Raw genomic sequence first — 24,150 nt, forward strand, 5'->3', positions numbered from 1 at the left:
ACTACACAATTTGACCCTTATGTTATGCCTCGCATAGACGAATTGTTGGATGAGGTATCATCCGCAATATACTTAACTACGTTAGATCTAACTAAAGGATTTTACCAGGTGCCTCTGGATCCTAAGACCAAAGACAAATCAGCATTTATTACACAATTTGGACAGTATTGTTACAATGTACTTCCATTTGGTATGCAAAATAGCTCTAGTACTTTCCAAAGATTAATGGATAAGGTATTAAAAGGTACTGAGGGATATGCTAAGGCATATATAGATGACATATGTATTTATAGTCAAACTTGGAAAGATCATATTTTTCATTTGAATGATGTATTAGAAAGATTAAGTAGTGCTGGATTGACAGCAAAGCCTTTGAAATGTAAAATTACCTATGCACAGGTAGAATTTCTGGGGCATAAGATTGGTAATGGAGAAATTAGACTCATGATTGATAAGGTTGAGGCTGTGGAAAAGTTCCCCAGACCTTTGTCTAAGAAACAAGTCCGATCATTTCTCGGATTAACTGGCTATTACAGAAAATGTGTACAGAACTATGCCGATATTGCTAAACCATTGATTGATTTAACTTTAAAGAGTAAAAGTAATACCGTTAAGTGGAATGAACAATGTGAAAATGCCTTTGTAACTTTAAAGAAACGACTTACTGATGATAATGTATTAAAAGCCCCAAATTTTGATAAGATGTTTTTATTGCAAACCGATGCCTCAAATTATGGCATAGGTGCAGTGCTGAGCCAAATAGATGGTGAGGGTAATGATTATCCCATTGTGTACTTAAGTAGAAAGTTATCTGTACATGAGCAGAGATATTCTGTGCCAGAAAAAGAGTGCCTCTCTATTGTTTGGGCTATCAATAAACTTAAGTATTATCTGTATGGTTGTGAATTTCAAGTTCATACTGACCACCAGGCATTGAGATGGATGGACTCAATGAAGGGTGCCAATGTTAGACTTATGAGATGGGCTCTGTTTTTACAAGGATATAAATTTAAAGTTATTTACAAGAAAGGATCATTAAATGGAAATGCAGATGGATTAAGCCGTGCATAAATAATATTATAGATGTGTTATTTGTAGATAGTTTATAGTAAAATGGTTTTAAATGTTAAATTTTGGAAAGATTGACACAATCTTTTTCCCAAAAAGGGGAATGTCATATTATTTATGTTGTGATTCTCTGTGTTTAGAGAAGGATGCTTTAGACCAGGTCCGCCTTATATTATTAGCCAATCAAAATCGTATAATTTTTGGAGGGAAAATGTTATCCTCCTCTGAAGCCTAAAATTTGCATATCCAGTATAAAAGTGGAATGTAATAGATATTAGAGAAGAAGAGAGAATAAGATCAGAGTAGATAAACGGAAAGATGATAAAGAGAATATTAAGGCTTGACTGGTAGTGGTAGAAAGATGTATTAATCGAATTACAAGGAATAAAAGTTCTAGTTGAGTTAAATATACCTTTTGTATGAGTTATCATTCAGTGACAGCTGTGTACGTCGCGTGGAAATATATACGCCTGAGAAAGCTCGGAACCAACTAAAATAAATTCACTACAACAAGCTATTGCTGTAATGCCACAATCAACACATCAATTAATAGTTGAAAATAAATTGTCAACAATAATGCAGAAATTCAATGAAATATACTAGTAATTAACTCATTTTTTACTGTACTGTACTGTAAATCTTCACACATTAAAATTATGGTGATTTTATCTCATGTACTGTAGTAGTATTTTTTATTTATTTAATGCTGTATACAAATGTTATTGCTCGAATTATGAAAACTATACAACATTTTAAAAGCTGGAAAACAACCAACACATTTGCCTAATGCTTTATGATAGTCATCCAATATTTATCTTGTGTTCCACTACCGAGTCTACTGCCAGTTGCCTTTAAAATGCTGTATGGGTGTAACTTCTGTTCCAGTCTTCATTAGCTTAAGTCTATAAATTGAAAAACAATGATGTATAAATACAAAAGTCAAATAGAAAAGTTAAATATTTCACAATTTATTGCATACATATAATTATTATTTCTGTACATGAATCTGAAGTTTTCAATTTGGGGTACTAATGTACAGTAAGGAATCCCTGAAAAGTGCATCTCCTCCCTAAAAAAGGCCTAGTCTAATTACTAGTGTTTTCGTTTTGGTTGCTATCAACAACAATCTATTCTACCGTCAACTTCTTTGGTACTGTATGCTGATCATTTTCCAAATGTTCGTTTTTTGTCATCAGTCTTTTTTAGACTTTAAAATTAATTCGAGCTCCAAATGTATATCAGTGGTACATCAACATAGTAGGCCTATTTCCTGTAGCTAGTTGTGGAGTGATGGCTTAGCTAGGTGAGTACGACATATATGACCTAGCTAGGCCTCAAAGTGGGTTCCCGTCTACTTTTCTGACCCGATTATCTGCCTGCCTACAGCTGCTGCTACACTACACTACACAGTAGTAGTAAACTACAGTACTAACTAGGCCTAGTAGGCCCTACTAGATAGTAGAAGTAGGCTTATATTATAGCCCTAGCCTAGATAGCTAAGCCTATAACTATACGCCAAAAACTATTATAGGAGGATGTGTCATTCATCTAAAATAGAATTCTACTTACCAGCAAATTAACGGCAGAGCTTTTTACATCATACGATCAGGGAAACCCCAGCACTTTCTTCTGTTCTTCGCACATGTTTGTTTACGTGGTGAACAGATCGTATCTCCCCTGTTTGGATACTCATTAACATATCATGAATATTTATGAGCTGTTAGCTAACCATCGTTATTTTGGAATTTCTGAACTTATGAGTTCGAAAAAATGGTAAACTTATTTTGATTTTTTATAAGCGAAATCAATATTTTTTTCGGATTTTTTTTCGGCGAAAGTGAATAACTTTATTATAACTACAAAATGGTCTATTCAAAATTTGATTTTTTTTCATCTTTATTTTTCATGTTTTGGGGGACAATACAACTTTAATGCTGATTTATGGCTAGGCGTAAAATAAGACGTGGTAGGAGGATGATTGCTGGCAGCGAAGCAGCAATAAATGGGCCCAATCTTGTTAGCAACGTCGCATGACATGATTTATATTACGACCTGTTTTAACGAGAGGTCAAAATATACCCTGAGGACACTTCCAACACGGTAACGGCGACCGGGAATCCACCAAATGTTAGGATTCAGCCAAGTAGCCTTTTTTGCAATTAAAATCTCATTACACGGAATCTCTATGGGCCCGTTTGCGATTTTTTTTTTCGTACATAAGTTGGGGACCCCCTCATGAAACGTCACAAAATTAACATGAATAATTCATCAGTTAAATTTTCTTGTTCCGTGTGCATCCAAGCATATAGCAACAAGAAGTGATTACACAACTGCGATACGATACTTTTACAATTTATTGCATACATATAATTATTATTTCTGTACATGAATCTGAAGTTTTCAATTTGGGGTACTACTAATGTACAGTAAGGAATTCATGAAAAGTGCATCTCCTCCCTCAAAAAGGCCTAGTCTAATTACTAGTGTTTTGGTTGCTGTCAACAACAATCTATTCTACCGTCAACTTCTTTGGTACTGTATCCTGATCATTTTCCAAATTTTTTTTTTTGTCATAAGTTACTCTTTTTTTAGACTTTAAAATTAATTTGAGCTCCAAATGTAATATCAATGGTACAGTAACATAGTAGGCCTATTTCCTGTAGCTAGTTGTGGAGTGATGACCTAGCTAGGTGAGTACGATATATAGGACCTAGCTAGGCCTCAAAGTGGGTTCCCGTCTACTTTTCTTACCCGATATCTGCCTGCCTACAGCTGCTACACTACACAGTAGTAAACTACTAACTAGGCCCTAGATAGTAGGCTTATATTATAGCCCTAGCCTAGATAGCCAAGCCTATAACTATACGGCAAAAACGTCTAGTTTGCGATATATAACTATTATAGGAGGATGTCTCATTCATCTAAAATAAAATTCTACTTACGTTACCAGCAAATTAACGGCAGAGCTTTTTACATCATACGATCAGGAAAACCCCAGCACCTTCTTCTGTTCGTCCATGGATTAAAGAATAGATGGATATGCATCGACGTGAGATCAAGGGTTCTTCGACTCTCGCCGACAGACCGCGAACCGCCCACAATGTTACAGTTTAATTAACCGCATGGTAACATCGAAACGGTCGCGTGCCCAATATATTGTTTACTGTACATGTGCAACGACATTTAACCTTGTTGGCTACGCTTCTTTCGCGCGTTCTTTGGTGGCATGATGTTTTTAGCGCTAGCAACAATACATATTTGAACAGTATAATCAGTGGCGTAACGGCTAAGTGCGCTCACTGGCTAAACCCAGGGGCCCTGAAGCTTGGGGCCCATGAGCAGTGCCCAGAGGAACAGGCATAAAATATGTCGAAAATGCTAAAAACGTCCGAGGCCTCGATCTTTGAAACTTGGAGGGCCACTTAGGTTTCCTAAACAAGTGGCTTCAGGCCTCTGCCTCACGCCACTGAGTATAATGTTTATTGAAAACAGTTATTAAATTACATTGTATGTTATTGTGAAGACCCTAGTGTAGGTCTACTTCATCAATATACCAGATAAAAACAATACTATATTGTTATTGGCTTAGAATTGTAGATGCTATAATTGTAATTAGTATAGGTTTCTGCCGCAATTGATCTACGCTAATGTTTTTATGACATTAAAGTAGCATTTTATGAGACAATAACTAGTTGTTGTCTCAGCGCGCCTACATGTAAAATTACAAAATCAGCAAGGATACTAGGCCTTCTAGGCTTACTAGTAAACCATATGATTTGCCGACATTGATACTGCCTAGGTAGGCCTAGGCTAATCTTAAGTGTAGTAGATACAATGCGTAATCATGATCTATATACTCACCGTTGTCTTACTTCTTGTGTGAATAATAATAGGTACTTCGTTTGTTCGTGATTAAGTTTGCTCTGCGTTTACTTTTCAAAACGACCGCTAGGTAACGTATCGCAACTATACATAGCCAGCCAATCCCGGATCTGGGATCGCTGTTTTCATTCAATTAGGCCCGGTGATTGGATGTGATGTGGATGACATAACCATTAGCCAATCACCAGGCACTACAATTTAAATATAATCACATCGATAATTAAGGAGATTTATGAAGAAACCACTGCTTAGCCATATTTTAAAAACACGATTGTTGTATGTGTGAACACCGGCCACGCTAACAACATACATGGTCAAATGCATAATTTAATATTCTATAGATTAACGCAATTTTAATGACAGAAGATGGCAGGCAAATAATAATAATTCAAATAAAAATTGCATATTTTATTAATATTACCAACTACTTAAAATTACCAGTCGTAAGAAAGTGAACTTTTCGTAGTCCGATTGTGATGAAACTAAAACAGAATTGTTCAGCAATATATTTTTGTTGTCAATTAATCATCGACGCAGACATGTCAATAGAACATTCAGACTGCGCATACGATTTCTACATGGTTACGTTTTGGTCTAAAAAAATGTAACAGTTGATTCGCAGCGTTCTACAGAGGGCCGCGGTTAGAGACACGGAGTTCAATGAGCGTGTTTGTTTGATTGGCAGCAGTGCTTTAGTATAGGCAAGCGCGTTATAAAATCATTTGATGTCACCGTCGATGCATACCCTTCTATTCTTTAATCCATGGTTCGTCGCACATGCTTGTTTATGTGGTGAAGATAACAGATCGGATCTCCCCTGTTTGGATGCTCATTAACATATCATGCATATTTATGAGTTGTTAGCTAACCATCGTTATTTAGGAATTTCTGAGCTTATGAGTTCGAAAAAATGGTAAACTTATTTTGATTTTTTATAAGCGAAATCAATATTTTTTTCTGATTTTTTTTCGGCGAAAGTGAATAACTTTATTATAACTACAAAACGGTCTATTCAAAATTTGATTTTTCTCATCTTTATTTTTCATGTTTTGGGGGACAATACAACTTTAAAATATAAGCATAGGTGTTAGATAATTATTATCCAGCACGTTTGTTTTTAGTCATATTATAATAAAGTTGAAATAATGCTGTAACCAGGGAAGAGTTAAATTACAATTGTAATTTAACTCTTCCCTGCTGTAACTGAGTTTAGTGATTATTTAACAGTCGGAGAGCCGCGTTGGGAAATATGACCGTTATCGCTGAATTTTCGACTTCGCATGACGTCATAAATTTTAGAAGCCCTCTCTCGGCACAGAAGCGTCAACGTTTCGCGCGAAAACATTAGTATAAAGTATAGGCTACGTCATTTTATAGCTGTTTAATAAACATTAATAGGCGTAAAATTAACCATATATGGTAAGATCAGTTCCTTATATGTTTAAGATGTCACAGGTCACCTAATTTTCTGAATAATTTGTTGGATTTGTTGTCAGTGACAGTTTCTTTCCAAAGTTCGTGTGCAGCCGTCAAAACTGAAGTTTTCTAACAGTTGTTTGTTTACAAATTTCCCATTAGTGGGATTTGCATCCCATACAGTGAATTACCAAAAACTCGACGTATATGGATAAAGTAAGTATCAATAGTCTGTTTTACGTTAAAATTGGCTTGAAACCCTATTTAAGCTTCGATTACAGACTGTGCTTGTTATTAGCTGAAGGGTCAGATCCCTTCCTGGAATTGACATTCGTTATATTTTAGTTACCTAGGAGTACGTTATGTTGTAATTAATAAATAAAAATAATTCTGCTCTTTAGTGCTACTTTAAATCGTTGGGAAGAATTAATGATGCCTGTCTATTTAGCTTAAAATCAAGAAATGTCGTTGTGTCGCGACAGTTTGTTATAAATAAGTTAATCTTGTACATTAAAACTAGTATTCAGTTGTGATTGATAATTGCTATACAGCTGCAAATTATACAACAACTTGTAGTGCTGGTTTATCTATTCTAAACTTATATAAACCACAATGTATTCTTGCTAGTAACAATATTCATAAACATAAAGTTATAAAAAGTACAAGAACATTATTATCGATATTTTTCGTAACAAATAAATCGATCTGGTAAGGCTTACAAGCAAACTGGAAGTTTGATAAAGCAAGCATTCATTGTTCTGCTTTAGGCCTACACACCTTGAGAAAAAATAATGAAATCGTGAATAACAAACAGTGATACAGAAACTGGTGGTGCTTGTTTTCTATCTTTAAGTTTTAAATAGCACAGTGTATTATTGCTCCAATATGAATAATATAAGGAAGTACAAAGTACAATAACAGGCCTCTCATTGTTACCGATCTTTTTATCTAATGAACAAATCTTTCTAGTACCGGTAAATCGGAAGTGTGGTAATTGTAAAAGAAAAAATGAAACAAATTTATGCTCCAAATATTATTTGTTTTACAGCTTTATATAAGGCAGCTTTAAAAGTTCAACAATATTTACTGATTAATTTTTAGTCGCGTGGACGCGACTCAATAGTTCACTATGTCGGTCGGTCGGTCTGTCGGTCTGTCTGTCGGTCCGGTATCACTATGCGTTTTATCGCTTTTCTGTACTTTTTGAACTGTTTTGATATACAGAAAAGTTTTAAAGTACATTACTTTTTGAAAGTTCATTTTTTTCTGAGAGCACGCGACTTATGGCTGTTGGCCTTGTTCATCAATGTGTAGCTTATGGAGTAACAAAAAGGAGTCTTGTAAATCAAAATTGCCCATGTTTGACCATTTCAAATTTACTTCATTGATGTCATTTGTAACATTTGCTACAATAGTGTGATATACTATACAATTATTACATGTTCTTTTAATTTTAAATACAGTTTCATGACAATAAATATCAGCTTTATTAAGTATTTCTTAGTTTTCATTGAGAATTACCTTCCAGTTCATTGGGATAATGCAGAATCGCACCATACAAACGAAATTTTAATTACTTTCAATTAATTCCATACTTTGTTTCAAGATCATTCTGCAAGAGGAAAGATCCTTTGGAATTAGTTACATCTTTAATTGTACGGATACCTGCATTCCACCACAAGTTTTGAATATTAAAAGTTCTTTTAACGAAACAGCAATTGTAAAGTACCTGACAATTATATTTCATTTGCAGTATCTGGATTTAGTGAATAATGGTATACACTCCAGGCTAGCAGTACGGTTCTAGGACACCTACCCCCTAGACAGTTACCCCCGGATGTTTACCACCCGGACAACTACCCCCTTAGGACAACTACCCCCCGGACAACTACTCCCCGGACAACTACCCCCTTAGGACAACTACCCCCTTAGGATAACAACCCCCCGGACAACTACCCCCCGGACAACAACCCCCTTAGGACAACTACCCCCTTAGGATAACTACCCCCCGGGTAACTACCCCCCGGTCAACTACCCCCTGGACAACTACCCCCACCCCAGACATCTAGGACTATATTTATGTTCAATCTTTTACTTTTGTGGTCTAAAAAAATGTAACAGTTGATTCGCAGCGTTCTACAGAGGGCCGCGGTTAGAGACACGGAGTTCAATGAGCGTGTTTGTTTGATTGGCAGCAGTGCTTTAGTATAGGCAAGCGCGTTATAAAATCATTTGATGTCACCGTCGATGCATACCCTTCTATTCTTTAATCCATGGTTCGTCGCACATGCTTGTTTATGTGGTGAAGATAACAGATCGGATCTCCCCTGTTTGGATGCTCATTAACATATCATGCATATTTATGAGTTGTTAGCTAACCATCGTTATTTAGGAATTTCTGAGCTTATGAGTTCGAAAAAATGGTAAACTTATTTTGATTTTTTATAAGCGAAATCAATATTTTTTTCTGATTTTTTTTCGGCGAAAGTGAATAACTTTATTATAACTACAAAACGGTCTATTCAAAATTTGATTTTTCTCATCTTTATTTTTCATGTTTTGGGGGACAATACAACTTTAAAATATAAGCATAGGTGTTAGATAATTATTATCCAGCACGTTTGTTTTTAGTCATATTATAATAAAGTTGAAATAATGCTGTAACCAGGGAAGAGTTAAATTACAATTGTAATTTAACTCTTCCCTGCTGTAACTGAGTTTAGTGATTATTTAACAGTCGGAGAGCCGCGTTGGGAAATATGACCGTTATCGCTGAATTTTCGACTTCGCATGACGTCATAAATTTTAGAAGCCCTCTCTCGGCACAGAAGCGTCAACGTTTCGCGCGAAAACATTAGTATAAAGTATAGGCTACGTCATTTTATAGCTGTTTAATAAACATTAATAGGCGTAAAATTAACCATATATGGTAAGATCAGTTCCTTATATGTTTAAGATGTCACAGGTCACCTAATTTTCTGAATAATTTGTTGGATTTGTTGTCAGTGACAGTTTCTTTCCAAAGTTCGTGTGCAGCCGTCAAAACTGAAGTTTTCTAACAGTTGTTTGTTTACAAATTTCCCATTAGTGGGATTTGCATCCCATACAGTGAATTACCAAAAACTCGACGTATATGGATAAAGTAAGTATCAATAGTCTGTTTTACGTTAAAATTGGCTTGAAACCCTATTTAAGCTTCGATTACAGACTGTGCTTGTTATTAGCTGAAGGGTCAGATCCCTTCCTGGAATTGACATTCGTTATATTTTAGTTACCTAGGAGTACGTTATGTTGTAATTAATAAATAAAAATAATTCTGCTCTTTAGTGCTACTTTAAATCGTTGGGAAGAATTAATGATGCCTGTCTATTTAGCTTAAAATCAAGAAATGTCGTTGTGTCGCGACAGTTTGTTATAAATAAGTTAATCTTGTACATTAAAACTAGTATTCAGTTGTGATTGATAATTGCTATACAGCTGCAAATTATACAACAACTTGTAGTGCTGGTTTATCTATTCTAAACTTATATAAACCACAATGTATTCTTGCTAGTAACAATATTCATAAACATAAAGTTATAAAAAGTACAAGAACATTATTATCGATATTTTTCGTAACAAATAAATCGATCTGGTAAGGCTTACAAGCAAACTGGAAGTTTGATAAAGCAAGCATTCATTATTCTGCTTTAGGCCTACACACCTTGAGAAAAAATAATGAAATCGTGAATAACAAACAGTGATACAGAAACTGGTGGTGCTTGTTTTCTATCTTTAAGTTTTAAATAGCACAGTGTATTATTGCTCCAATATGAATAATATAAGGAAGTACAAAGTACAATAACAGGCCTCTCATTGTTACCGATCTTTTTATCTAATAAACAAATCTTTCTAGTACCGGTAAATCGGAAGTGTGGTAATTGTAAAAGAAAAAATGAAACAAATTTATGCTCCAAATATTATTTGTTTTACAGCTTTATATAAGGCAGCTTTAAAAGTTCAACAATATTTACTGATTAATTTTTAGTCGCGTGGACGCGACTCAATAGTTCACTATGTCGGTCGGTCGGTCTGTCGGTCTGTCTGTCGGTCCGGTATCACTATGCGTTTTATCGCTTTTCTGTACTTTTTGAACTGTTTTGATATACAGAAAAGTTTTAAAGTACATTACTTTTTGAAAGTTCATTTTTTTCTGAGAGCACGCGACTTATGGCTGTTGGCCTTGTTCATCAATGTGTAGCTTATGGAGTAACAAAAAGGAGTCTTGTAAATCAAAATTGCCCATGTTTGACCATTTCAAATTTACTTCATTGATGTCGTTTGTAACAATTGCTACAATAGTGTGATATACTATACAATTATTACATGTTCTTTTAATTTTAAATACAGTTTCATGACAATAAATATCAGCTTTATTAAGTATTTCTTAGTTTTCATTGAGAATTACCTTCCAGTTCATTGGGATAATGCAGAATCGCACCATACAAACGAAATTTTAATTAGTTTCAATTCCATACTTTGTTTCAAGATCATTCTGCGAGAGGAAAGATCCTTTGGAATTAGTTACATCTTTAATTGTACGGAAACCTGCATTCCACCACAAGTTTTGAATATTAAAAGTTCTTTTAACGAAACAGCAATTGTAAAGTACCTGACAATTATATTTCATTTGCAGTATCTGGATTTAGTGAATAATGGTATACACTCCAGGCTAGCAGTACGGTTCTAGGACACCTACCCCCTGGACAGTTACCCCCGGATGTTTACCATCCGGACAACTACCCCCTTAGGACAACTACCCCCTTAGGATAACAACCCCCCGGACAACTACCCCCGGACAACAACCCCCTTAGGACAACCACCCCCTTAGGATAACTACCCCCCGGGTAACTACCCCCCGGTCAACTACCCCCTGGACAACTACCCCCCCCAGACATCTACCCCCTCCCTTAGGACTATATTTATGTTCAATCTTTTACTTTTGTTTACAATAATGAATAGTAATTCCTCAAAGTAACGAATTAAAATATAGTTATTAATTCCTATTATACACTGTTGCAGAGTCAGGTTGTTGAATGGTCTGGGTGGTAGTTGTCCGTCCGGGGGGTAGTTGTTCTAAAGGGATAGTTGTCTGGGTGGTAGTTGTCCAGGGGTTAGTTGTCCTACGGAGGTAGTTGTCCTAAAAGATTATTTGCCCTCGGAGTATTGTCCAGGTCCAGGAGGTAGTTGTCCTACGGGGAGTATTGTGTCAGAGGTAGTTGTCCGCGGGGTAATTACCCGGGGTGGGGGAGAATTGTCCTGGGGTAATTGTCAGGGGGTAATTGTTCCTAGGGGGTAATTGTCCGGGGGGTAGTTGTCCAGGGGAGTTGTCCTACGGAGGTAGTTGTCCTAAATGATTATTTGCCCTCAGAGTATTGTCCAGGTTCAGGAAGTAGTTGTCCTACGGGGAGTATTGTGTCAGAGGTAGTTGTCCGCGGGGTAATTACCCGGGGGGGGGGTAATTGTCCGGGTGGTAATTGTCCGGGGGGTAATTGTTCCTAGGGGGTAATTGTCCGGGGGGTAGTTGTCCAGGGGGTAGTTGTCCTAAGGGGGTTGTTGTCCTAAGGGGGTAGTTGTCCGGGGGGTATTTGTCCGGGGGGTAATTACCTGGGGGGGGAGTAATTGTCCGAGGGATAATTGTCCGGGGGGGGGGGTAATTGTCCGGGGGTTATTTGTCCGGGGGGTAGTTGTCCTAAAGGGGTAGTTGTCCTAAGGGGGTAGTTGTCCAGATGGTGGTTGTCCGGGGGTAGTTTTCCGGGGGTAAATGTCCAGGGAGTGAATATCCGGATACGTAGCGATACATCTCTATAAAATGTGGATAATTTTGTAAGCAGAGGAGAATATGTTTTTCTCACAAATGGCCTCAAACTCTATGGTTAAAAAAACTTTCCATTTTGCATCCCCATCATCCAGGTACCGTTTTATCCAACACAATTTAAGAGAATGGATGTAACTCGAAATATGTGACATTTTTAAACCGCCCTTGTTTTGTTTTCCATCCCAAAGAAAATCAAAGAACACATTTTGTAGTTTGTTAATATATTCTACATCAGGTGTTGGTAAATTTGAAATTGAATTATATGATAAAATTGGTAATGCCAAAGACTTGATTATTAATACTTTTCTAATCAAAGATAAACCTCTTAGTTTTCACATGTTGAGAACGCTTTTTATTCGATCCAATTTATTTTCAAAGTTAAGTGTAACAAGTTGATTAGCGTTCCCCGAAACATATACTCCGAGGTATTTGATTGGCCCATCTGTCCAAAACAAATTCTTGGTACAATTTTAAAATTGGTATTGGTAAAAGTGCCTAGTCTTAAAATATTACTTTTATCAAAGTTGTCATTTAGACCAGAAAATGTAGCAGTTATCAAGAATTTCTATTGCTGTATTCAGTAAATATTCATCCTGCAAGAAGAACACACAGTATCATCTGCTAGTTGATTTATTCTTATCAGTATTTGTAATGGTAATACCTTTAAAGTGTTTATTTTGTTTCACTGATATCTCAAGCAATTCTGCCGCAATAAATAAATAAATATGGAAATAAGGGCAACACTGTCGTAGTCCCCTCGATGGTTAAATAATTCGAGGTAAAGCCATTATTAACTACACAGCTTGAAATATCAGTATACAACATTAATTTAAACCAGTTTTTTTTATCATTTCTCCAAACCAAATTTGTCGAGGAATTCTTTAACAAACTTAATCTTATCGAAGGCCTTTTTGAAATCAACAAATAATAACAAATTATTTAAAAAAAAACGCTAAAGAAAAACATTTAAAAATGTTTTTCTATAGCGTTTTTTTTTTTATCTAATACAAGACGAATATTTTCTCTATGTAGCGATTTAAAAAAAAAAACGTTTGGTCCAGGTTTATTATATTTGCCAACGTTTCTTTCATTCGTGTAGCAATTAGTTTTGCTATATTTTTGTAGTCTACGTTTAGTAGCGATATTATTGGACGCCAATTTTTTAACTCTGTTGGATTTTTTTCTCCTTTTGGTAATAAAGATATAACTCCTCTTCGTTGAGATAACATACCTGTATGTTGGGAATATGAAATTGATTGCATTAAACATACCTAACAACATTCCAAAACATTTTATAAAATTCTATAGGCAGAATATCAGTACCATAAGGAGACTTATTATTTTTCATAGATGTTATGGCTGCTGAATATTCTATATCTAGAAGTTCCGAATTACATTTTTTTAAAGTCATTTTCTGAGATTCTCTCGCACTCATGCTGCTCAGTCTTGGGTTCTAACTCTAATACTAACCTCTGTATAGTAAACTACAAAAAATCCAAAACAGAGCTTTACGCTTTATTCTCAAACTTAATCCTATGTCACACCTCTCTGATGATCACTTTAGACTAGCCCATACCATTCCTCTTCAGAAAAGACTCAACTACCAACTTGGTTGTCTTACTTTCAAAACCCTAAATCTTCTTGCTCCTCAATGCTTATACCATCTCCTCACTAACATTACTGCCAATGGGAGGATGACTACTCGTCAAATCTCAAAAGGAAATCTTCACATTCCTAAACCCTCTCTTGAAATTTTCAAACTCTCCTTCAGGCCCCTCATTTCTACAATGATCTTCCTCTATCTATCCGCAATTCCTTATGCTTTTCCTCTTTCAAAACTAGACTTATGACTTTTCTCAAAACTATGTAATCCTTTTCCAGATTTTAAATTGTAAAATAGTAGGTTTATTTATATATATTTTATATTTTGCTTAAAGATATATTGTCCCCCTAAAAAAATATTTTTTTAAATTTTTTTGTTCAATATGTTATTTTAATGTCACATAATAATTATTCACTCTCATAAAAAATTGGGTCTGAAAAAAATGTACTTACCTGAGAAAAATGTAATTTAAAGCAAAAAATGGTCAAATTGTCTGGAAGACAATAAGTTTTTGGGTAATTTAACTGTTTATTTTGTCTTTTTATAGGTGAAATATTTTTTTTTCCCCGTTTTTTTTCTTATGGAAGTAAACAGCTTCATTAAAACTGCAAAATGGCCTATTCAAAGTCCGATTTTAAAAATCTTTATTTTTCATGATTTTGGGGGACAATACATCTTTAATTTAACATATCAGTTATTTTCTATTTTTTAAATTTTCTTACTCGGATTTTTACGCCCGTATTCTTAAACCGAACTTTAGTCGTAGTTCGAGCTAAAACTTTAAAAATGACGTCATTTTAATTCATAAACCGAAATTCAACAAATCGCCGACTAAATCAGGCCAACCTCGACTAAATCGAGACGGATTTTGATCGATTTTTGTAGTCCTGGAGTGGGCAGGCTAAATGGTCGACTAAATGGTTTTTAACCGATGTTTATGAAAAACGTAACAGTCATTGAGTTGTTATATTGGCCAGATATTGAAGAATGAAATATCTATTTTTATATTAGATTTATTAAACATACATTGGTATAAGTTATAATAATGAAAAACATCTTTATTTACAACCGTATACAAATTACATTATTTTCTTCGAGCAAGTCCGACTTGAACTACGTCACGCCATAGCGACAATGGGAGATGCGGAAATTCACCACGCGATGGAATGTTTAGGGGGCCTAGCGCTTTCTTGTCACGCTATGAAGTGTGTGGTTCGTCGCAAACATACTTTGTTGGAGGCCTAGAAAATATGAAAGTTACTGTACCACCATGATTCTTAAATATATTTTGAAGATTTTGTTTGTTGTTAATCGAAAGTACTTCACTGTTAAATTATACTGATCTTGTTCTAATAATTAACGATTACAATTATTTTTCATTTTATATAGTCCTGATGCGTAAAAAGTTTTGTACGAAAATGGAAAATTTCGTCTGCTCTCTTGTCATTGGCCAATGTATAGCCTTTGTTACCCAGACGTGTGTAACTCGACTAAAAGCTCGACTTCATTAAGTCGAACTGCAAACTTCGACTACTTCGTTTCAGTGGTGGCGCCAGCGGGGGGGCTACGGGGGCTCTAGCCCCCTCGTCGGGGAGCCTAGCCCCCCCGTCGGGGAACACGGGTACTTTTTGTCGGGGAATATAATATACAGTAAAAAATGTTCGCGTTCACTTCATATAGCTTCAGCGCCTAGAAAACCACGTTCCATTGACCGTGAGAGTACGTCAGAGGGCTATTATGCACTTTTATGCATTCATTTATTGCCAGCGATCTAACTTACTACTAAACATTAGCTAGGTACGCACTTGTCTGGCGGTATCCCTTTGTACGAATCGTTCAACGTTGGGTCAACACACGTGATATCAAGTTCCATCCAGGGACCAAAATGTGTAATGTAGTTATTTTCCAGGCGAAGTTTACCGACGGTTACCGAAGGGAACACGGGTACTTTTTGTCGGGGAATAAATTATAATATACAGTAAAAAGCGTTCACGTTCACTTTGTAGCTAGCTTCAGCGCCTAGAAAACCGCGACGTTTCATTGACCGTGAGAGTACGTCAGAGTGATATTATGCACTTTATATGCATTCATTATTGCCAGCGATCTAACTTACTCCTAAACAATAGCTAGGTTCGCACTTGTCTGTTGGTATCCCTTTGTACGAATCGTTCAACGTTGGGTTGAGACGCGTGATATCATGTTCCATCCAGGGACCAAAATGTGTACTGTAGTTATTTTCCAGGTGAAGTTTACTGACGGTTACGTCGTGTACTGCGTCGACGTACGCTACACTACAGCAGCAAAAACGAATTATGTTAATTGTTCGTATGTTCACCAATTTTTTAATTTACAAGTAACCTTCTTTACCGTGGGGCACCTAAAATAAATTTTTCATCCATTACTAAACAAAAAAACATGCCATTTTCGCTTAGCCAACATCTTATTATAGCTAAGTTATTACATTTTCAATGTCCTGTATGTCATGAATTTCTCACCACTCGGAAGTCCAGATGGTACGCACGCATACACTTGGGAGGAATAAACTTATTTCCCTGACTGAAAAAGGTCTACGCTTGCGTTTTTTAAGCCTCTAGGCCTGATGTTTCCAAAGTATAAAATGCTATTTTTTGAAGACCTGCAGCTCTAGTTTTAAACAGTTTCTTAGCTCAGCCCCAACAATAAAGCTGGTCATATTTCGAAGTACAAGAAGTGCATTTTCCGGGACCTAACATCTCTATTTTTCAAACATTTCTTAGCTCAGTCACAACCATGATAGGGACTTATATATTTTGTTTCATGTTTTGAAGTATAATAAGTTCAATTTCCGGGACCTCCAACTCTATTTTTCTAAATTTTCTTTGAACTTTTATTTTTTAAATTGTAAAATATGGATTGAAACAGTCATCGCGCATCGTTTTTTTGCACGCAGTATTTTATTTATGCATTATAAAAAATGGAAAAAATGGCTACCCTAAATCTGATTAAAATGACCTCAAATGACGCTAGAACGCGTTGCTTCCGGGGGCTTCGCCCCCTGGACCCCCACCGGGGGTTCTTGGCGGCCCCCAGGCCCCCAGCCTAGTGATGCTCGCTTCGCTCGCATAGCCCCCTCGTCGGGGAATGTAGCCCCCGCGTCGGGAAGATCCTGGCGCCACCCCTGCTTCGTTTTTTAATCGAATTTGAAGTAACTACTCGAACTACGACTTTTTCAACTCCTCACTTTTCTTAGGATGTTTACCCTGTCTTGATAATGAAGTAATCTTGCATGGATTACTCTCGGTTTTCCATCTTGTTTAGGCTTACTGGGTGCACGTTTATGTTGTTTATGAAATGGTTAAAAGAGCTATTGGGAGGCCTAATAGATAATACCAACAATACTAGTTTTGGTAGATTTTGTTACCGTAGGCGTCCATCATAAATAAATTACAAATTTTGTAGATACTGATGTTCCTTTATTTATTCTCTGAACTATCTCTTGTATCTCTACAGATTACAGTATCATTAGCAACTTGAATAAACACCGTGAAAACTTGTAGCCTTATTGGAGCCTATGGTAAAGATACTTTTAACAATGATTATCTCTAAACTTTATGTCATAACAAAATGTCTTATTCTCTCTTATCACTTTTTATCTATCTGAACTCTAGAGGGCCTCCTGTAAGTAGGCTGCAATTACACTCCCACCCAAATCATCTATGATTTAACCTTAACTCCCACCCTTGCCAGAATAAACACAAGTAATGCAAAACTGGAAGTATATTAACAATATTTACCAAAACTATAAAGAATAAGTTAACAGTTTGTATTTTTGAATTCTTTTCGTTCACTTGTTGAAACTCGACTTTTATATTTACAATTTGTTCCTTTAATTCTTTTCCTTGATTTTCAATCCAATCTTTATTCCGATTCTGCTCCGTCGATACCTTCTCTTCAGATATATCATTTATTCCTTTGAAGAGCTTTTTCGTTTCTTCCTCTAGCATAATCTCATGCTTTTCAGTTAATTCATCTGTGATTTTCTTTGTAACAGCTTCAATCTCTTCTGCATGAGATTCTGCTAACTGCTGTCGAATGTTCTGGAATTCTTGAACAAATTCGTTCTCTTTGTCCGATTTTTCAGTACAGAATTGAACCTTGAAATGGTCTTCAATCTTGCATGGATTACTCTCGGTTTTCCATCTTGTTTAGGCTTACTGGGTGCACGTTTATGTTGTTTATGAAATGGTTAAAAGAGCTATTGGGAGGCCTAATAGATAATACCAACAATACTAGTTTTGGTAGATTTTGTTACCGTAGGCGTCCATCATAAATAAATTACAAATTTTGTAGATACTGATGTTCCTTTATTTATTCTCTGAACTATCTCTTGTATCTCTACAGATTACAGTATCATTAGCAACTTGAATAAACACCGTGAAAACTTGTAGCCTTATTGGAGCCTATGGTAAAGATACTTTTAACAATGATTATCTCTAAACTTTATGTCATAACAAAATGTCTTATTCTCTCTTATCACTTTTTATCTATCTGAACTCTAGAGGGCCTCCTGTAAGTAGGCTGCAATTACACTCCCACCCAAATCATCTATGATTTAACCTTAACTCCCACCCTTGCCAGAATAAACACAAGTAATGCAAAACTGGAAGTATATTAACAATATTTACCAAAACTATAAAGAATAAGTTAACAGTTTGTATTTTTGAATTCTTTTCGTTCACTTGTTGAAACTCGACTTTTATATTTACAATTTGTTCCTTTAATTCTTTTCCTTGATTTTCAATCCAATCTTTATTCCGATTCTGCTCCGTCGATACCTTCTCTTCAGATATATCATTTATTCCTTTGAAGAGCTTTTTCGTTTCTTCCTCTAGCATAATCTCATGCTTTTCAGTTAATTCATCTGTGATTTTCTTTGTAACAGCTTCAATCTCTTCTGCATGAGATTCTGCTAACTGCTGTCGAATGTTCTGGAATTCTTGAACAAATTCGTTCTCTTTGTCCGATTTTTCAGTACAGAATTGAACCTTGAAATGGTCTTCAACTTCTTCTACTTTGGGTTTCATTTTGCGATCAATTTCAGCAACAACTTCAGAACGCTGTTGGTTTAATGCAATGCGATGGATATCTTCTTGATGGGCACTTTCATCTTCAAACCTTTTCCGATATTCATTTTCCAATCTTTCTTTTTCATCAATAAACTGGGTAACTCTTTCATCTAACTCTGAAGTTTTCTTCTGCTTTTCTTGGTTAGCTTCATCAAGCTCTCGATGAAGTTGCAAATTTACATCTTCTTTTTTTCCATTTTCTCTGTTAGTTCCTTGTTGTGATTATTAAGAAGTGCAACTTGATCTTCGAAGTCTTTTTGGATGTTCTGACAAGCCTCTAAGTCCATCTCTTTCTCATCTAATTGGTCTTGGAGTTCCTTTAAATTCTGTTCTAATGCATCTCTAATTTTGTTATTAGTTTCAGCATCTTCTTCACATTTCTTTTGCAATTCTTGCATTTCATTCTGGTGTCTTTCCTGCAGCTATGACTTAATCATAACAATTTGTCGTCCATAAGTCTCATCAAGTTCTGCATGTAGTAAAGCCAATTGTTCACTAATGTTAGGTGGATTAGACGCTACAGCCTGTTGAAGTTGTTTGTTCATATAAGCAAGTTCGTCATCTGATTTCCTTTTAACCAGATCTTTTTCTTCTTTAATTTCTGCTAACTCATCATTTTTCTTAGCATACTTTGTGGCTAAATCCTGCAATAGTGTCTCTTTCTTAGTGACAGTCTCTTGTAACTTGATAACCTGCATTTGTGCTTCAGTCATCTCGTGAGCTGAATCTCTCTCGTTTACATGTAGACTTGTTGGATGTCTCCTTTGGCAAATTTTACAAATACTTTTCTGGTTACAGTTCCTTGACACATGGCCATGTTGTAAGCAGCTGAAGCATAGACCATTTTGCTTGATGTATTGCTGTTTTTTGGTTTCAGGTTTTCTGGCAAACGCTCTGCAGTCACTTAGGTGATGGTTATTCATTTTACACATGAAGCATGATGGCATTCCACTGATACTGGTGGCTAGCGTTTGAGATTGGTTTCGATATCTTGAACTTTTTTCTGTGAATTTTGTTTCATTTTCTGGTATTAAGGTAACAGGATCGCAAACAATTTCAGCTTCGGTCGTCAAAAATGTGGAAAAGTCATTGAATGTTGGATAACTACCCTTGATTTGCATAGCGCTCACTGCGTTTCTTCGCCATCTATTCACTAACCAATCTGGTAATTTTTGAAGAATTTTCCGATTTTCTCTGCTGTCATTAAGAACTTCCAAGCCTTTCATTTCCTTCATTGCTATGTTGCATTGGTTCAGAAAGTCAGAGAGTCGCCTAAGGCCATTGTAATCTCTTGCTTGAATCCTTGGCCAGCTGTCTAATTTGTCTCTAAATGCTTCGGAAACTATAAATGGATTTCCATATCTTTTTTCTAAAACTGCTTTAGCGTTTTCATAAGCATGTTCACCTTGTAGCAGAAGGTATCCACTGACAACTTCCTTTGCTGGGCCTCCTATGTATCTCTTAAGGTAGTGAATTCTGTCTGCTTTAGAAATTCCTTTATTTTCGATTAAACATCTAAAGGATGCGTTCCAATCATAGTACTTAAGAGGATCGCCATCGAATATTGGTGGCTCTGGTGCTGGTATGCGGTTCATACTGAAGGCTGAAAAAAAGGCTTCTGCTAAAGCGTTTAAGTCTGTGGTACTGCTAGATTGATTTTGAGGCATTGTCGGTTGGGCTGTTGTTGCTTGTGTCTGTGTCATTAGAGGTTGAGGTTTGGTTAGGTTGCGAAACCTTAGTGCATGATCATTTGAGGTTTGGTGTGGTGTGGTCATAATTTCTCGATATCCGTTCTGAATTTCCTGTTGAATTGCATCAACTCGTGCATTCTCTACAGCTGCAGCTTGTTTAGCCTCTAAAACTTTGAACTCTGCTTCAGCTTTGGCATGTTCTGTTCTTTGCTGTGCTTCCCGCCTTATTTCTTCAAGCCTTGCTTCTGCTTTCTTAATTTCCATTTCAGCTTCCTTTGCTGTAAGGTCTGCTTTCTGTTTAGCCATTTTTTCAGCAAATTGAGCAGTTTTGTTGGCTGCAGCAGCATTCGCCACGGCTTGAGCTTTAATGCTAACAATAGATCTACATGAACTCTTTGATGCTGCAGATTTTGAGGCTTGACACTCAAGGGCTAATGCATGTGCCTTATCCATAGCACTTGTTATACTAGCTTTGATGGAGTTGGCAATGGTGAGATATATGTTCTCATTCTCCAGGTGATCTTTGCGATGAATACCATCTCTATCTTGTGCATACAATTTATTCAATACGCACCAAGCATCACTATATTCCTTTAATGCAGCTTTAGCTTTGCATAATGCAGTTTGTATCTCAAATACGTCGCTTGGAACATCTTCTAGTTCACTTGATGCTTCTTGAGCCTTTCTCTGAGTTTGACTCAACAGTTTTACTTCAGTAGCAATGCTAATTGACAGGTCCTTATCTGTAGGGCGTCTCTCACTCTGTTCTCTTAGATTCATTGAGTTTTCATCAGCTAAGTTTTCACTGTTACCGTAGGCGTCCATCATAAATAAATTACAAATTTTGTAGATACTGATGTTCCTTTATTTATTCTCTGAACTATCTCTTGTATCTCTACAAATTACAGTATCATTAGCAACTTGAATAAACACCGTGAAAACTTGTAGCCTTATTGGAGCCTATGGTAAAGATACTTTTAACAATGATTATCTCTAAACTTTATGTCATAAAAAAATGTCTTATTCTCTCTTATCACTTTTTATCTATCTGAACTCTAGAGGGCCTCCTGTAAGTAGGCTGCAGTTACAGATTTGTCCTCTGAATTTGGCACGATAGATCACGACATCCTTGTCAGTCATTTTTAGAGGGAATTTGGTATTACTGGCTCTGTTTACATTGGGTAACTAGCTACCATCAAGACCGTTATAGTAGAGTTTGTGAACTTGGTGAATACTCTAGAAACCATATTTTCCAGTACGGTGTTTCTCTGAGGGGTCTATGGTTGAACCTCTTATTTTCACTGTGTATGATCAACCTATCGCTGATATTATTAAGCGTTTTGATGTAGCTTATCACATATATAATACGCTGACGATACACAATGTATGTCAGTTTTGATCATAGGTCGGAGGATGGTTTATCGGCTGCTAAACACAAACTTATTGGGTGGAACATATCACATGCTGTCGTGTAAACATGGTATATATTAAACTAATTTGTCATTTTGGCTGGTGGTCGTGGTACACCATGACTGAATTATTCAACATTTTGACTAATGTACGAGCATGTTTGAAGTTATGCTATATAAATAAATGAGTTATTAATGTGAATGGTTGTAAACAAGTTCTGTTGTAGTATTCTTTGATAGTGGGTTATATTTGTGAGGTGTGTCTGAAATGGGGTTTTGTTAGACGACCATGGCATGATACTAAGGTGTATTAATCAGTTTCGGTAAACGAGCTCTGTGACGGATTTAATAGAAGAATGAGAGTCAGCAAGGTTGGCAGTAATGCCAGACAATGCCGCCTCTCACTTTGTTGTTAAATAAAAACAGACCTAATCAGGCAGACGTTTCAGAATTAACTAATAGTGAAATAGCCCATGTGGTGTACATATAAATGTGTACGAGGGTATGTGTGTTTCTGTACCGTAGGCTTTTGTCATGAAAGTAAAAAAGCACATACCACCTAAATCGAAACAAATAGATGTAGAAGTGAGAGGTACGCTTTCTTTCAAATTCTAAATCGAAATTTGCTATTTCTAGACTGGATTATGAGTTATTGTTTGTATTGTTATGTCACTGATCATATCTAAGATAACTACTTTTGTATAAGGTTCGTATCAATAGACAAATGGTGTCTTGTACCACCATGGTACTAATACAATTTATTACTGATTGTAAAGAGTCATTCACAATAGTTTCCTAGTCAGTAGAAAACTTCCTTCTAGACTTACTATAGGCAAAACAATTATATTTTTGTATGAACATTTCAAAGAAACTTCACTTGTGCACTGTTAAAACAATTCTTGTAAAAAAACGGTAAATTACTTGCAATCTGGACGCCAGTAATTTACCGTAATGTAGAATTACAGGTACTGTTGAAAATAAAATACTGTAAAACTACAGTAAATTACTGTTGGTCATAAAGTCGGTTGTCTACCGCAATGTAGAATCACAGGTACTGTTGAAAATAAATTACTGTAAAACTACAGTAAATTACTGTTGGTCATAAAGTCGGTTGTCTACCGTAATGTAGAATCACAGGTACTGTTGAAAATAAATTACTATAAAACTACAGTAAATTACTGTTGGTCATAAAGTTGGTTGTCTACCGTAATGTAGGATAGACTTGTGACATGAGTACTTCAACTATAGTGAAAGGAGTGGTGCAATTCTTCTAGAAAATCGTCATAGATTGGCTCTGTACGGTACAATTTAGAAAGTCAGACATCTAGTACAGTTCAGTTTTAAGTATTAATGTAAGTTGTGCAATTTATGTAACAGTAGGCCTACTTTTTTTCCAAACATTTATTGATATGATAGGTATAACTCTGAGTTTATTTTTCTTATTTCATACACATCCAACAGCTAGCACAAACTCGCCAATCACAGAATGGATAAACTATTTAATAAATTATTGTGCCCTAAAACTAAGTCTTATTTGAGACTTAGGGAGTGGAGTTGAAAGAGTTGTGAGTTACAAACCCTGCACTAGGTCCGGATTGAACCCCGGTCCTTGGGATTGGAAGGAAAGCACGTCAACCACCAAACTACAGCTCCACTGCATTGTATAATTGATACGCTAGATGACAGACAGGAAGAGAGTGGGGTTGAAATGGCTTGTTGCCGTTAATTTTACTTAGGCCTATATTACTTATACAATCATGATGGAAACCGCCATCGTTTATTGTCGCAACAATAAACAAACAGATACAATTCTACTGTTTACTGTTTTCACTTTTAAATGACAGTTCTAGTAACAGTACCTTTCATGTTTTAACTTAATGGTTAACATTCAATTTGTTTGTTGGTTCTTTCCTCTGCAACCGTTCTCAGCTTTCTTTTCCTTGTGAAAAAGTAAATATAATATTGTTCAATGAAGATCATCAATCATTCAAAAGGATAAATTGTCTTAATCAATGAGAATGAAAATGAAAAAATAATTTAAAACATTTTGACAATGACGAATTCTCATAATTTGATAATATTTGTCCAGTATTATGCAAATTGGATGGTTCTTCCATGT

The 24,150-nt window shown here is 36.0% G+C and overlaps 1 protein-coding gene across 5 annotated transcripts in view; it reads left to right on the forward strand.

The window, feature by feature from the left end:
• Positions 1–8,501: 8,501 nt before the first annotated feature.
• The window catches only part of LOC140056459 (uncharacterized), a 31,684-nt gene continuing 16,035 nt past the window's right edge, over positions 8,502–24,150 (forward strand). For 2 of the 5 annotated variants that reach the window (XM_072101830.1, XM_072101863.1), the window contains exon 1: positions 21,033–21,587. The gene's annotated coding sequence lies outside the window, so the exon portion shown is untranslated. Of the gene's footprint in view, positions 9,509–18,206; positions 18,271–21,032; positions 21,588–21,608; positions 22,103–24,150 lie in introns of those variants that run through there. The other 3 variants (XM_072101838.1, XM_072101846.1, XM_072101855.1) reach the window with 3 other exon arrangements.

This window comes from Antedon mediterranea, chromosome 1 (genome assembly GCF_964355755.1).
Source record: "Antedon mediterranea chromosome 1, ecAntMedi1.1, whole genome shotgun sequence".
Classification (NCBI taxonomy): Eukaryota; Metazoa; Echinodermata; class Crinoidea; order Comatulida; family Antedonidae; genus Antedon; species Antedon mediterranea.